Source organism: Amblyomma maculatum, chromosome 6, assembly GCF_055883805.1.
Source record: "Amblyomma maculatum isolate TAMU_Amacu chromosome 6, ASM5588380v1, whole genome shotgun sequence".
In the NCBI taxonomy this organism is placed as follows: domain Eukaryota; kingdom Metazoa; phylum Arthropoda; class Arachnida; order Ixodida; family Ixodidae; genus Amblyomma; species Amblyomma maculatum.
The window spans coordinates 29,444,760-29,452,315 of NC_139349.1; positions in this window are offsets into that span (position 1 = coordinate 29,444,760).

Below are 7,556 nucleotides of genomic sequence, written 5' to 3' on the forward strand. Positions count from 1 at the left end.
TCGGCAGGGATCTCTTGGATCGCAGCGGCAGCCATGGCCAGATCGATGATGACGCTGGTCTTGTTCTTCCTGGTAGAGCAGCACTGCCTCTCAGGAATCTCTACTTCTGTCATAACCTGGCGCCCGTCATAACCGGTGCAGCACTGGGTTATGACGGGAAAACTTCCGGCAGTCAGCGCACACGGACAGCCGGGAGTTCTGACAAAGAACACCAACGCCGGGCTACGTCGCATGGGGAAGCTGCTAAGTCCGTGAAATACGACACGAACCACGTGGCGGAAGTATGCTGAGCGATTAAGAAGACAAGCACGCCAGCCTAAGCAGGCGGAATGCAACGAAAGCGCAGAAAACCGCGGATTTCCTCCTCACTCACCTGTCCTGTCTGGCTTACACAAGACTCCCGAGATGTTTGCATTATTCCTACATTTACTCCACCGCCGGAGGTTAAGGGCGAACGAAGGTGAGTGGGATCAGAGCCTTCTCACCGAGAGGACGAGAGCGCTGTCCAAGGTAAGCGCTTATGTCTGGTGCGAACAAGGACTTAATATACGCCGCGCGTGAATGGTCGCGACACCGTCGTCTCTATTATCGACCGCCCGGGTCCCGCCCACGCTGGGCTAGGCGTGGCTGCCGTACAAGCCATCGGACCTCTCTTCCCCTTCGTCCTGTTGCTTCGCGGGGGAGTGGGCTGCAACCACCAGGGAATGAGCAAAGCACCCCCTTACCTTTCACCGCTTCCTCCTCCCCCTTCACCTCCTTAATTTCTCTTTCTCACCCGTAGCTTGCTCGCCCCTTTCAAAAGCATGCACCTACACACAGCCGCGACTTCGGGGGCAGCCGTTATGTGACGGCTCGGCGACCGGAGCTCGACGAGGTTGGAGACGGCGCACGCGGCGCCAAAGTGAATAAATTAAATCAAATTGGGCAGCTGAGCACGCGCAGGTAACTTCGTTCTCCGGGAGTTCGGGAAGAAGAAAGCATAAATACTGCCCGGCGATGCAAATAGGGCGATCGGCAGAAAGTGGCAGTGACATTTCGTTGAGTGTGAGCAACCTTTCTCGACTTACCTCTCCTCGAATCAAGGTCAAACCTTTTAGGAACGTGCCGAAAGATGAACAGGTACATTACATATCCTTTTTGTTTACTTTTCGCCATGTTCAGCGCCGCTGCCCAGTTTATACTTCAAGTGTTGTGCATTACACTGTCTTCGGAGGTTGCGTTCCTTATGCTTTTGTGTGCGAGATTTGTGAACGAATATGACCAAAATGTCCCCCTGAGGCCGCATCAAGGGAGTTGCAGAACCGAAGAATGAGCGCTTTCTGCTTTCGCTATATAAAAATGCATTTTTTTTATACTCCATTCGTCTTTAAAACTTTAGATTTTGTTATTTATTGAAGAAGTCTCGTGTGATTTTGGGCGGATGCACACAAGCGTATGCAATGCGGATGCTCCTGATAATTAATTCAACTGTGACATGCTAAAGGTTTAGGAGGGCAAGAAAAATAATTCTGCATATTTCTTGAATCTTTAACGTGCATTGACATCGCAAAGGACACGGGACGCCTCTTCGCTTCGATGGAGGCGAAACGAAGAGGCGTTCGTATGCTGTGCAATGTCAGTGCACGTTAAAGATGTCCAGGTGGTCGAAATTACTCTTGAGCCCTCCCCTATAGTAAGTAAGTAAGTAAGTAAGTAAGTGCTTTATTTTCCGTTTGCAAAGTACAGTTGTAAACGGACAGGTTCGAGGAAAAAAGCTGAGGAAACAGCTTGACAGGTCCTAAAACCCGTTTGTTGGCAGCAGCAGCCGTGCGGAATGGCAATGCTTTCAATACAATAAAGCACAAGCATGAAGAAAGAAACAAAAATAACAAACAAAAAAGTGAATCTGCAAAGCTACATAGGTTAGTATAAAAAAAATACAGCAGCATGAAAATAATCTCACTCAGTCACTAAAGAAGTACAATTGGCAAGCACCCCTTTATCTCTTTCCGCTTTCGCTCCCACCTTTTTATCTTTTTTACGGCGCAGTTCAGGTGTCTACAGAGGAAGTAAGACAGATGCTCCACTTTCCTTTTCTGTGATCCAGTTGATATATTAATATCATATTTCTTTAATATGTATTAAGCGAATAAATGGCATCTGCACTGGCAATATCAACTCAGGATCATAGGCACGTGCATGGTCGGGCAAGCTGTTTTTCGGCATCGCTGCAGCTGGTTACTTTTTAGGGAACGTCGGCACAATCAGAATCCGTGGTTTTTTTACTTGCCCCGCCGCGTGGTTCAGTTGTTATGGCACTCGAATGCTGATTGCCAAAAACGCTGTTGGATCCCGGCCACGGCAGCCGCATTTTGATGGAGGCAACAAGTAAGGCGCCCGTGTACTGCGCGACGGGGTGACGATCTCCAGGAGGACGAAATTTCGGGATTTTTCAAGTGCAGCATCCCTCATAAGCTTGCCTGCTTTGGGGCGTCAAACACTTATAAACCAAATCAACCGATTATTTACTTGTTTGCTTATTTGTATAGCGGCCTTACACACATGCTGGGGAGTCATAAAATGCTCTGCATTACAAGACGTTTTGGGGTCTCTCACTGCAAATATATATTCGTGCCGCAGTGAGAAGTTTCGTGTGAATTTCATGGGAACTCGAGGAGAGCATAGACCTCAACGAGCAACAATGAGTTATCAAACTTTACTGTAAAGTGCAGGGAAAGTGAGAGACTTTTTTTGAGCAATATGACGGATTGGCTCCCTTGTTTTTATGCACTGTAATACGCCCCGTCGTTAACATCTCCGCGTGTCTCAAAACGGTTTCGCTCCTATCGGTGTTGCTAAAGCTCGACATTGCGGAAAGGAAGGAAGGCAGCAGTAATTTCACAGATCGATGACCGAAACTGAACTCTGGCTAAAGCGCTACCATGCTCACCACAAACGCTGTAGGACAATTAAAAACAGTGCATTCGAGAACTTAAGCTGTGCTTCTAAAGGTCAGTTAAGGATGCCTCTCAGGGCGATGGGACCTGTTTGCCGGTTGTTGTTTTGTTTTTACCTGAATATGGCGAGGGGGGATAAACGTGACTTTATTATCATCATCATCAGCCTTACTATACCCACTGCCGGGTGAAGGCCTCTCCCATATTTCTCCAATTAACCCGGTTCTGTGCTAGGTGCATCCACTTGAACCCCTGCGAACTTCTTAACCTCATCCGCCCACCTAGCTTTCTGCCTAACTTTCTGAGGTGCAGCGGTGGCGTAGTGGTAGAACACCCGCCTCACATGCAAGAGGATAGGGGTTCAAATTCCGGTGCCGCGCAATTCTCCATCGTATAAAAAAAAAATGAGCGTGTCGATGGAATTGCATAAACAGGCTTGGGGAGCGACCTGGAGCCGGTAAGCACCTCTGGCAACGTACTTTGTCACCAGAACAAGAGTTGGCCACCCTGGTACAGTAATTGGCTGCAACCTCTCATGATTAGTTCCATAAAACGTGACTTATAGCTCAAAAGGGTGGCTTTTTGGGCTTGTTGGTGCGTGAGCATGGCGAGACTGTAGCGCAAAGCGGACAGGACACACGAGAAGAACGAACAACACGAGATGAACAACACTTATAGATGCAGAAAAGGCTGTTATAGCTGTTAACGTGGTATGCTGTTGCTTTCTAACAATTTTTATGAGCAATTGAAATTACCCGTTATGATATATTCATGTTAGTAGCGAAAATTTTCTCGCTTTTTCATGGACAAGCAATGTCCATAGTTTCCATTTTATTAGGAAGGCGAAATAGCACTTAGGACAGACTATCGTGGTCCGTTCACTTATTTCCGAGCCTGCATATCATAAATAGTGAAAGATAATGCACGTAAACATCACACTACGTGGCCATAAAATCATTTAATAGAAGCGAGACACGAAAAAAGTTCCAAGAGCACTGCAGTATCTACAGTGGAGAAATCCGAAAGCCTGAACATTGCTGCGGTTCATGGTACATCGCGCGCCCCTTGTCTAACATAACCAGAGTTCCATTGAACTCATAAAAGTTAACCGGCGTTTTATAATTAGTTTACAGGAAAGGAATAGCACTGTATCTGTCACTCGGGGAATCCCGCTGACACATCTTGCTGTTGCTGTTGTTGTTGTGGCTGTAGGAAGAAGGAAAAGAAAATGCACGGGCTTGCTACTGGCTCTGCAGCTGAGCCACCTCCGCTGACTGATTTATTTAAAGACTTATTTATTTATAGGAAGAGAAAGGCGCGGTAACTGTCTCATTTGTTTTCTGTGGACACCGCAACCACGCCGTAAGGGAAGGGAGGAAGGTGGGAGTGAAAGTGGAAAGAGAAAAAGAGGAGCCGTAGTGGAGGGCTACGGAGTAATTTAGACCACCTGGGGATCGTTAACGTGCGCTGACATCGCACAGCACACGGACGCCTCTTCGTTTTCCCTCCATCGAAACGCAGCAGCCGAGGTCGGGTTCGAACCCGGGTACTCCGGCACAGTAGTCGGGCGCCGTGCGGACAGAAGAGATTTTTTTTTTAGATTTGATTTATGGGAAGGGAAAGGCGCGGTAACTGTCTCACTTGTTTTTCTGTGGACAACGCAACCGCGCCGTAAGGGAAGGGAAGAAGATGGGAGTGAAAGTGGAAAGAGAGAAAGAGGAGCCGTAGTGGAGGGCTACGGAGTAATTTCGACCACCTGGGGATCTTTAACGTGCGCTGACATCGCACAGCACACGACGTCTCTTCGTTTCGCCTCCATCGAAACGCAGCCGCCGAGGTCGGGTTCAAACCCGGGTACTCCGGCACAGGTTCGAACCCGACCTCGGCGAGAGAAGAGAAAATAGAGAAGAAAGGAAAAGAAGAGGGAGAGGAAGACGAGCGCCGCAACAGCAGCCGTCGTCCACTACCTAAGCGGTGGTAGGTAGTGGACGACGGCTGGAAACGGCCTACAATAGATAAAATTTTGGTCGCTGGATAGCCCCTGCCGCAAGCGGCGCTGACCTACCGTCCCAGCCCCGCAGGGTCAGGAACTGCCACCCTTGCGGATAAATCTCGCCGCCGCGAGATTTTTCCCATGAGCCTAGAAAGGTACTGCCTTAAAGTCACCGACACAGTGGAACTGCACAGGTCTCAAGAACAACAAGTGAGCTGAGCTCCACCTCTACCTTGTGGCCCTTAGTCTCTGCGATTGCCTTCAGGAACCCGGCGCAAGCGTCAAACTCGCAAACTGCACTAATTTCAACAAACACCGGAGACATGTATACTTGTTCACAATCACTATACTGCGCAGGTGGTCACACCCCTCCCCCCCCCCCCCCCCCCAACAACACCATTCTGGTACACGATGGTCTCGATACTGCCCCTAAAGCGGTCCTACCCACCTGTACACATTCCCAACATTTACTGCCCCACGGAACTTAAGAACCTTATGTTCAGGAAAATTTCCACACTAGTTATGCAGGTAACGGGAAAAGACCCTCTTTTGTGTGTCGACGATTTCAACGCTCCGAGAAGGCTCTGGCGCTACCTCCAGGAGGACACACGCGGGAGGAAGCTTGTGGAACTTCTTTCCATACTTGGACTTACCCTCCACCCTGACCCCGCCATCTCAACACGTGTCGGAAATTCGATTCAACGAGACCCTTGCCCTGACCTCACATTTACACGCAACATTTTCCATGCCGACTAGGTGAATGCAGAGGAAACTCTCGGTAATCACTGTATGGTCAACAAAACCATCTACATGCGCCAGCTAAAAGGCCCACAAACACAAGCTTGTGTCTAGGACTGGACACTTTTCCGCACCTCTCTATCTGTCACAGACCCCCTCCAGTGGGGATATGACACTTGGTACAAATCACTCACGTCTGCCCTAAAACAACACTAAAAGCAGTGTACAGCTCACGGAAACACAAACGGACGTGGACAACCACCTCCTTCATCTTTGGGAGGCCCGCCGCCGCCTCACCAAAAGAAAGAAAAACCAAACCATAACAGACGCTGCATTCGTACAAAACACAACACAGTTAATGGATTAAGTTTCAAAGTCTACAGCACAACACACGCGGAGAAGGTTGCCATCGCTCTGGCTCTTGGTATTCCCAACTCGAAACACATCAGCACCGACTCACGAGGAGCCTGTCGGAACTATTGGCTGGGACGGGCTCCCCTGCTTGCACGGCGCATGCTGCCGTCTAGCTGCCGATACATAGACCCAACTCTGCATAACCTGATTTGGGTCCTCGGTCACCAGGGGCTCAACGGAAACTAAAATTCCGATCAGGCCGCCAGCGCACTCTCTCCCTGGGCTTATCTCCTTGTCCTTGGAAGCCTTCTACCTATCATAATTTCCGGCCCTTAGAGTGATGAACATCATCGATTATTACAAGGAGGGGCACTGGTGCTGCCCGGCTCCTTGTAAGGGAATGGATAGCGCTGACGAGCGCCTCCTCATCAAAAATTTCACCAATACTGTACTGTGCCCGGCGGTACTTCAGTATTCCAACACATCCTAGTATGGCGCTTCCCAGTATTGTAGGGAAGTGACTGACAACTTCCACATTATCAGGGTGTGTCAATCAAACCCATCCATTCCTCCCAACCTTAAGCCAACAAGAGAGGTCTAAGAGGATACCCTGCTCAGCTGTCAAGACCTCAAGGCAAAAAAGGCCTTTGTTCAACGGACGTGGGCGACGTTGCTTGTCAGGGGTTTCCCGGAAGGGGGGCTCCACCTAGTATTGCGAGGGGAGGAGGCCAATAAGGCCCTAACCCAATCCCCTCTCTGTGATCATTTAATGGATAGTAAATGCTTTAATTATCTTAATTCATAAGAAAGGGGACGCTAAGGACTTTAAACATTACAGACCAATCAGCTTACTGTCTATTACGTATAAGGTATTTACCAAGGTAATCGCTAATAGAATAAGGACAACCTTGAGACTGTAACCAAGAAAAGGATCAAGCAGATTTTCGGAAAGGGTACTCTACTATCGATCATATCCATGCCATCAAACATGGGATAAAAAAAATGCTTAGAATATATATATCCATCTCTTGTACATAGCATTCATTGATTACGAAAAAGCATTTTACTTGGTAGAAACCTCGGCGGCCATGTAGACATTGCGAAATCAGGGTGTAGACGAACCGTACGTGAAAGGGCTGTATGATATATATAGGGGCTGCACAGCAACCATAGTAACAAAATTCCTATAAAGTAAGGTGTTTGACAAGGAGGCAAAATCTCCCCAGTACTATTCACAGCTCGCTTAGAAGTATTCAGAGACTTGGAATGGGAGCAGCTCGGGATAAGGGTAGATGGAGAATACCTCAGTAATCTGCGATTTGCTGATAACATTGCCTTGTTAAGTAACTCAGGGGAGGAGCTGCAAATAATTATTGATGACCTAGACAAAAACACAATGTAAAGGTAGGCTTGAAACAATGTGCAGAAGACTAAGGTAATGTTCAACAGCCTCGGGAAGGAACAGCAGTTTACGTTAGGTAGCAAAGCACTGGAAGTAGTAGGCGAATATATTTAGGTACTTAGGACAGGTAGTA